Below are 9,062 nucleotides of genomic sequence, written 5' to 3'. Positions count from 1 at the left end.
TGTTTACTTTTATTTTTCATTTAGAAAAATAGTTCCACTGATTTTTATTTGATTTTTCTCTGATTTCAGCCCCTTTCAAAATTTTCCAATCATACATGAATTTCTGTCTTCTAGTCACTTTTTGCCAAAGCATTTCCTACGATTTACTTTATGACTATGTAAGAAATACATTTCAACAGTTTTTACTAGAATTACTTTCAGATGTTGAAAATTTCACCTTTGGGTGAGAAGATATTTATAAAATTTAACCAACTGGATCAAAGGATTATTGAAATATGTATCAAAAATTTACTTCTTCAAACATAAGAGTAGAATGTGTATGCACAGAAAGCAACTTGACCTAGGGGAAAACTACATCTGAATTATGAACTATTATGGTGAAAAAACTTAATGAGATGATTCTTAGACAAAAACGCAAACATCATATGAGAGAGTAATTGCATATGAGCTCGTTAAGATCTGTTAATAATCAATCTAGCAGAAATTTCTTTACCAGATAAATAGGTAATAGCATGTGGAACTCCCAGGAAAGGTAAAGAAAAACATAGTTCTAAAAATGTCAAGATTTGGGAATGAAATACTAGGTAAAACTGTGTCATTAAGGCCCATAAGGAAAATTGCAAGAGACAGAAAAATATCAATAGACATGTAGAATATGAATCTTAGGATAAATTATCAAAAACAAAGTTTAGTTTAACAAAACAAGTCACAGGATAAAGCTAAAAACCACTCCAATGTAAGTAATTTTTTTGAGCCTGGCACATAATACTGGGCACGAAATGAAAATATGTTTACTGAGTAAATGAATAAAAGAATATATTGTAGTTTCCAAATATTTTGTTTAAAAGTTTTTTTTATACAGTCTCTCATTTGAGTCTTGTTCTAAGATAATGTCTGCGTATACCATGGAGAAAATGTTCATTTAATGGATCTATTAGTCCATGTAATTTAGCTAATGCAGCTCAGTGTATACCAGATCTGTCGTAAGTGCAAAATAGAAATAAATATGATCCCTGCCCTCGAAGAATTTACTATCTAATTTAGAACTTAGAGAGTCACCAAAAGAAAGTTTTATGAGAGCATTCAAAAAGCAGAACTTATTAACTCTGCTCTTGGTACTCTACTTGGAGGTTCAAAACAAATTCCAGTCCAATAATGTAAGATAACCCTATTTTAACTAATTATATGAGTACATAAGTAATAAATGGAAAATATTTACGCTGAGGATATTATTCTATTAGAAGTTGACCCCAGAGACCCTCCCAGATAGTAGAATTTCACTGCATTTCTTTTTTTTTTTTTTTGCGGTACGCGGGCCTCTCACTGTTGTGGCCTCTCCCGTTGCGGAGCACAGGCTCCGGACGCGCAGGCTTCGCAGTCATGGCTCACGGACCTAGCCGCTCCGCGGCATGTGGGATCCTCCCGGACCGGGGCACGAACCCGCGTCCCCTGCATCGGCAGGCGGACTCCCAACCACTGCGCCACCAGGGAAGCCCCTCACTGCATTTCTAAAAGTGTCTTCCGAGCTGGATGCTTTGGCTTTCACAGCTGGATTATTTTGTGGTCAGGTTGCACACAATAATAAACTCAAGCATATACGATTTAAATTTAAAAGAATAAAAAAGCAGGTCATCTTAAAATTAGGTCCAATAAACAGTGAAGGTATAAGAATGATCAAAGTGGGGGGGAAAATAGCAGGCTGACCAAATGAGAGAGGATTAGGACACAGGACAGAGCAAGCGTCCCCTTGAGTATTAAAAACAGAAACATAGGATATGAGGCAGGAGTAGAGTCCAGTTGTAGCCATTAGGCAAGAATGCAGGAAAGAGGGCACTTCCTTTGGTTTATTAAAATTTGCTGGTGCTGTTATACATGCACAAAATAGCAGGACTGCCAGTATGAGGGGGCTGCAGAATAGGATATCCAGAAGAGAAAGCAGACATTGCAGAAGTCTTTTTCCTTTCCACAAAATCATAAGGTCTGGGAAATGGGTATCAAAATTGGAAAGAATTAGACTTCTTCTTTTAAAATTAAGGACAAGTTACTCTAAAAATCAGATATTGAACATGAGGAAGGAAAACCTATTCCCAGGGACAAAGAGGAATACTAAATATTGAATCCTGACATCAAAAGAACAAAGAGAAGGAAACTAAGGCTTTTGTGAAAGGCAAGCTAATCTCGTCTGCTAACAGTCACAAATGACTCATTCTTTACTCAGGTAATGTGCTGTACATTTCATTTACTCTTGCCCGCTACCTTGTGAAATAATTAATAATTTCTTCATCTTGCAGATAAGAATACTGAGACTTAAATAAGTTAAATGGTTTACCCAACATTGTTTATTATGTAGAAGAACAAGGATTGACACAGTGACACTTTTACTCCATGCCCACTTTCCTTTCCATTTAAGCATATCCTACTTCAGAGTTAGAAAACTCTTTGAACTCTTTATCAAGAGATCCCAGAAATCCTTAAGGGAAAGCAAATCATACAATGTCTTTCCATCATGAAGAACATAGTCCCAGAGGCCAGAAACTTGCATTTGGGATGAAAAAATTGGAAAGAAGGGAAAATTTGAACTTCAAGCAAAACTTAAATCCTTAATAAGGTGCCAGTACAAGTGGGCAAATATAACTTGGCGGGGTTCTGAGATATTTGTATCTTTTTTTATTGTTAATGTTCCCAGTGTAAGGATGTTGTCACTTATTTATGGTAAAACGAATCATTTCTCTTATTCTTTCTAGAAAAAAGAAAAGAGTAGTAAGTTAGGTGACAACCAAAATTATTCTTCCTGTTGAATTCCAAAAGTGGTATGTGAGCTATGTTCATTCTGGTAAAGTTGCTTTATATTTTGTCAGCATAGAGAGGAATGTTTTCATAAATGGATTCTTTTCGTAAGAGTGTAATGTTCTTCCCTTTCTGAAAGCAGCTGTTGCAAAAACCAGGAACATCACACCCAGTTACTTGCAGAAAACCTCAGCCTTTTATATCCATAAGAAGGGTACAAAGTGTACACAGCACAGACTTCCCCCTGTGTTTACTATTAAACACTTAAGTCCAAGATATTTACGAATTCACTCATAGGCATAGATCCAGAGGAAACAAGAGGACAAGTATGCAAATGTAAATATGCATAGTCATTTAGGATAGTGAAAGTTTTCAAATAAGCATATGTCTAACAAGAGACAATTGTCAATAAAATTTAGAACATCCATTCAATGGAATTGTATGTAGCTGTTAAAAATAATAATTCACTTTCTATGTACTGACTGGGAAAATCCATACTATTTTATAAGTGAGAGAAGCAGGAATATTATGATACAATATGATAAAATTTTACAAATATCTGAAAATACTTGTATTTGTACACATACATCTATGCATATACTTAAAGCTCTGAAGTGATAAAACAAAAATTGAATTGTATTTAATTTATGACTGATCTATACTAAATATTTTATTTTTATATTAAAAGTAAATGAGTATTTTTTTTTTTTTTTTTTTTTGCGGTACGCGGGCCTCTCACTGCTGCGGCCTCTCCCATTGCGGAGCACAGGCTCCGGACGCGCAGGCTCAGCGGCCATGGCTCAGGGGCCCAGCCGCTCCGCGGCATGTGGGATCCTCCCGGACCGGGGCACAAACCCGTGTCCCCTGCATTGGCAGGTGGACTCTCAACCACTGTGCCACCAGGGAAGCCCTAAATGAGTATTTTTTATAACATCATGTGGCTCCCTAACTACTATAACTTATTGATTTGATTACTTAGGAAATATTTACTGAACACCCGGTAGATGCTAGTATCTGGGATAGTTGGTATGAATTCATAGATGAACATGACACCATGAACAAGAAAATCAGCAACTACAGCAGAGTCTGGCATAGGTTTTGATGGCAGTGTACACGGATACTATGAGAGCATGGTAAGTATCTCCTAACTCGACATAAAGGGGATCAAGAAAGCTCTGTCTTGGGCTAAATCTGTAACTGCATCAATAATCGTCACTCAGATAAGGGAGGAAATCTTTCCATCACAGGTATAATTAGTGCAAAGACTTTGAAGCATGTGAAAATATGACACACTAAGGAACTTGGATGAATAAAATGTAGGTTATCTAAAGATATGGAAGGATTTACATTTGGAAGTTAAGGAGAAAAGGACAAGCAAGCAGTCTTGGCTTTGTATGGAAGATAACGGGGATTTAATGAAAGAGGTTAGTCAAGAGGGAAATAGGGTTATATACAAAAGACAGAATGATCGCTCAGAAAGAGAACAAAGAACAATATTGAAAGCAGGCTGTGTATCCCAAGTGGGCACAAAATACCCACACATCTAAAGCTAACTTTCCTTTTAATACCCAAACATCTGTAATTTGAGACTTTCCCCTGCGATCTATCAAGGAAGTCAGTCCCAGTGCCTAAAAGTTCTCAAACTTTCGGCGGATGTTTACATCTTTTGATCACCTCTCAAACTACCTCTCCCCCTTATTTAGGATTACTTCTGTTCTCTTGTCCATGTCTCTTCCTAATATTACTGCAGAGAGTTCTTAAATAAAGATTTAAAGAAATCATTAGGAAAACAAAACTGAAAACTTAAAATTGAGTTTCAGATAGTACTTTCCCTTGTGTCCATTAACCTTGCCCTGTCACAGGGCTTCCTCTAACATTCTGTCATGTTTCTGGAACTTGTTTCTACTCAAATCAGATGTCTCTCTCTAATATTACTTCTTCACCAGGTCCCAGGGCTTCAAAGAGTAAGAAACATAAACATAGTAATAATCCATCATAATTTAGCCAAATAATAATCTTGACACACATTGAGGATGATTATTTTGCTTTGTTTGTAGAGCTTTCCTACTAGTTTCAGTTACTTGTCTTTAGCTTTTATAATCAGAGGTCCATTAATGGGTTTGTCCAAACAAATGAGCCCCTAAAGATGACTTCTGCAATTCCTAGAATGTTGAAGTAACTAGAGACGGCTTTTAAATAAGTAATTTTTGCTGTATTGGCTACACAAGTAATTCAAGAAAGAAAGGTTAAGGATGAGTTGAAACAGGTGTGGTGCACACTAAGAGGAGACTGTAGCTAACAGATATTAGAATAAAGAAGAAAATAGACTTGGTTACGGATGACAGTGATAATGGAATGGTGTGGATGACTCCTAGGTTTTCTGCCAAGCAACTAAGTCAGAGAGGAAGAAATTTTGAGAGATTCGACATTGACTGCAATGATCGGTACATGAAAATCATCCGAGTATGGATAAAAAGAAAGAAGAATCATTCATATAGATCATGACCTGTCAATCAGCTCAACTTATAAATACACAGAGAAACAAGTGCCTAGATAGTAACCACCAAAGGTCAGTGGGTAAAAAACAAACCCTAAACAAACGAACAAAAAAATAATTTACTGTAATTATTGTGTGACAGCTTTTATGATCAAGATAAATGACATCTGTTATGTTGATCACCAGATCAAAAACTTGACTTAGATGCTAGGAAAAAATTGTTAGAGAACAAGTACGAACAGCCACTAAGAAATGTGCCAAAATGGACTGCTGTGTAACTCTGAATGGAGTATTTCTGGGGACTGATTCGAATTCAGATTCAAACTCAGCTCTAATTCTTTGAGCACAGCCAACTCCATAAAGAAGGCAATCTGAAACTGATATTAAAAGTTTTCAGGGGCTTCCCTGGTGGCGCAGTGGTTGAGAGTCCGCCTGCCGATGCAGGGGACACGGGTTCGTGCCCCGGTCTGGGAGGATCCCACATGCCGCGGAGCGGCTGGGCCCGTGCGCCATGGCCGCTGAGCCTGCGCGTCCGGAGCCTGTGCTCCGCAACGGGAGAGGCCACCACAACAGTGAGAGGCCCGCGTACCGCAAAAAAAAAAAAGTTTTCAGCGGAACTTTTCTAACCAAAGTAATACCAGGCATTACAGGAGGTAAATAGGGAAAGTCCATGGGTTACCAATATGGCTTCTAGGTTTTCACTGTCAGATTTTTTTAACACATCTTTACTGCAGTATGATTGCTTCACAGTGCTGTGTTAGTTTCTGTTGTACAACAAAGTGAATCAGCCATATGCATACATATATCCCCAAATGCCCTCTCTCTTGAGCCTCCCTCCCACCCTCACTTTCCCACCCCTCTAGGTCATCGCAAAGCACTGAGCTGATCTCCCTGTGCTATGTGGCTGCTTCCCACTAGCTGTCTATTTTGCATTTGGTAGTGTGTATATGTCGATGCTTCTCTCACTTCACCCCAGCTTCGCCCTCCCCACCCTGAGTCCTCAAGTCCACTCTCTATGTCTGCATAATTATTCCTGCCCTGCCACTAGGTTCATCAGTACCATTTTTTTTTAGATTTCATATATATGCATTAGCATATGGTATTTGTTTTTCTCTTTCTGACTTACTTCGCTCTGTATGACAGACTCCAGGTCCATCCACCTCACTACAAATAACTCACTTTCATTTCTTTTTATGGCTGAGTAATATTCCATTGTACATATGTGCCACATCTTCTTTATCCATTCATCTGCCAACGGACAGTTAGGTTGTTTCCATGTCCTGGCTATTGTAAGTACAACTGCAATAAACATTGTCGTACATGACTCTTTTTGAATTATGGTTTTCTCAGGGTATATGCCCAGTAGTGGGATTGCTGGGTCATATGGTAGTTTTGTTTTTAGTTTTTTGGGGAACCTCCATACTGTTTTCCATAGTGGTTGTATCAATTTACATTCCTACCAACAGTGCAGGAGGGTTACCTTTTCAACACACCCTCTCCAGCATTTATTGCCTAGATTTTTTGATAATGGCCATTCTGACCAGTGTGAGATGATACCTCATTGTAGTTTTGATTTTCATTTCTCTAATAATTAGTAATGTTGAGCAGATTTTCATATGCCTCTTGGCCATCTGCATGTCTTCTTTTTTTTTTTTGCAGTACGCAGGCCTCTCACCTGTGGTCTCTCCCGTTGCGGAGCACAGGCTCTGGATGCGCAAGCCCACAGGCCCAGCCGCCCCGCGGCATGTGGGATCCTCCCGGACTGGGTCACGAACCCGCGACCCCTGCATCAGCAGGCAGACTCCCAACCACTGCGCCACCAGGGAAGCCCTGTATGTCTTTGGCGAAATGTTTATTTAGGCCTTCTGCCCATTTTTTAATTGGGTTGTTTGTTGTTTTGATATTGAGCTCCATGAGCTGTTTGTATATTTTGGAGATTAATCCTTTGTCAGTTCCTTCGTTGGCAAATATTATCTCCCATTCTGAGCATTGTCTTTTCATCTTGTTTATGGTTTCCTTCATTGAGGTGCCATTTGTTTATTTTTGTTATTATTTTCATTACTCTAGGAGGTGGGTCAAAAAAGAGCTGTGGTTTATGTCAAAGAGTGTTTTTCCTATGTTTTCCTCTAAGAGTTTTATAGTGTCCGGTCTTACATTTAGGTCTTTAAGCCATTTGGAGTTTATTTTTGTGTATGGTGTTAGGGAGTGTTCTAATTTCATTCTTTTACATGTAGCTGTCCAGTTTTCCCAGCACTACTTATTGAAAAGACTGTCTTTTCTCTATTGTATGTTCTTACCTCCTTTGTCATAAATTAGGTGGCCATATGTGTGTGGGTTTATCTCTGGGCATTCTATCCTGTACCATTGATCTATATTTCTGTTTTTGTGCCAGTGCCATACTGTCTTGATTACTGTAGCTTTGTGTTATAGTTTGAAGTCAGGGAGCCTGATTCCTCCACCTCCGTTTTTCATTCTCAAGATGGCTTTGGCTATTTGGCGTCTTTTGTGTTTCCATACAAATTGTAAAATTTTTTGTTCTAATTCTCTGAAGAATGCCATTGGTAGTTTGATAGGGATTGCATTGAATTTGTAGATTGCTTTGGGTAGTATAGTCATTTTCACAATATTGATTCTCCAATCCAAGGACATGGCATATTTCTCCATCTGTTTATGTCACCTTTGGTATCTTTCATCAGTGTTTTATAGTTTTCGGAGTACAAGTCTTTCACCAAAAATATGGAATGCTTCACAAATTTGTGTGTCATCCTTGTGCAGGGGCCATGCTAATCTTCTCTGTTTCGTTCCAATTTTAGTATATGTTCTGCCAAAGCAAGCACTCACTGTCACAGTAAAGGTATTTGATGGAAACACCACCAACTTTCAGTTCTTCTGACAAAAATTTTTGGAGTCGTCCTTGTTTCCTCTCTTTCTCCCATATCTTATATCCAGTTCTGTGGGGAATCCTATTTGCATTACTTTAGAAATATATCTCCATCTATTACAATGACCCTGGTCAGAGTCATCATTATCTGATGCCTAGAATCCTGCCTCAGCCTTCTAACTCTCTTTACCCCTCCCTAGTATCTATTCTAAACAAGATAGCTAGAGTAAATCTTTTACAGTTTAAATCAGATCGTGTCATTCATTTACTTGAAATTCTCCAAAGGCTCTCTATCTCACTCAGAGTAAAAGCTGAACTACTTAAAGTGGTCTGCAGGGGGCTGACCAGCTCCCACCACCACCGCCCTCCTTACTTCTCTGAATCTACTTCAATTCCTTCCCCACTCATTAATCTTCACCCATACTGGCCACCTTGCTATTCCTCAAGCACACCAAACATAGTCTTGTCTTGGGACCACTGTACTAGCTGTTTCCTTTGTCTTGAACATTAATTCCCTCACCCTCTTCAAATCACAACTCAGACAGCTTCTCAGCGAGTTATAAAAGGTTGCTTTTAATCTATATAACTTTCACTTTCTAACATACAGTATAATTTACTTACTTATTTGGCATATTTTTTCCTGGCTATCAGTATTTCCCTTCCCCCACTTGCCACATCTGAATATATGCTCCATAATGAGGAGAGAATTTGTTCTCTGATATATTCCCGGCACTTAGAAAGCTACTTGAGTGGAAGGAGGGATAAATTAGGAGTTTGGGATTAACAGATATACATTACTATATATAAAATAGATAAACAAGGACCTACCGTATAGCACAAAAAACTATATTCAATATCTTGTAATAACCTATAATGGAAAAGAATCTGAAAACAGGG

General features: G+C 38.4%; 1 non-coding gene across 1 annotated transcript; it reads right to left on the bottom strand.

Moving 5' to 3' along the window:
• Positions 1 to 8,014: 8,014 nt before the first annotated feature.
• On the bottom strand, positions 8,015 to 8,121 carry LOC117314390 (U6 spliceosomal RNA). The gene has a single exon (XR_004529137.1). It is a non-coding gene; the product is annotated as a U6 spliceosomal RNA (small nuclear RNA).
• Positions 8,122 to 9,062: the final 941 nt, after the last annotated feature.

This window comes from Tursiops truncatus, chromosome 11 (genome assembly GCF_011762595.2).
Source record: "Tursiops truncatus isolate mTurTru1 chromosome 11, mTurTru1.mat.Y, whole genome shotgun sequence".
In the NCBI taxonomy this organism is placed as follows: Eukaryota; Metazoa; Chordata; class Mammalia; order Artiodactyla; family Delphinidae; genus Tursiops; species Tursiops truncatus.
The sequence above is the reverse complement of the archived record's forward strand: the minus strand, read 5'-3'. Positions and strand labels throughout refer to the sequence as shown.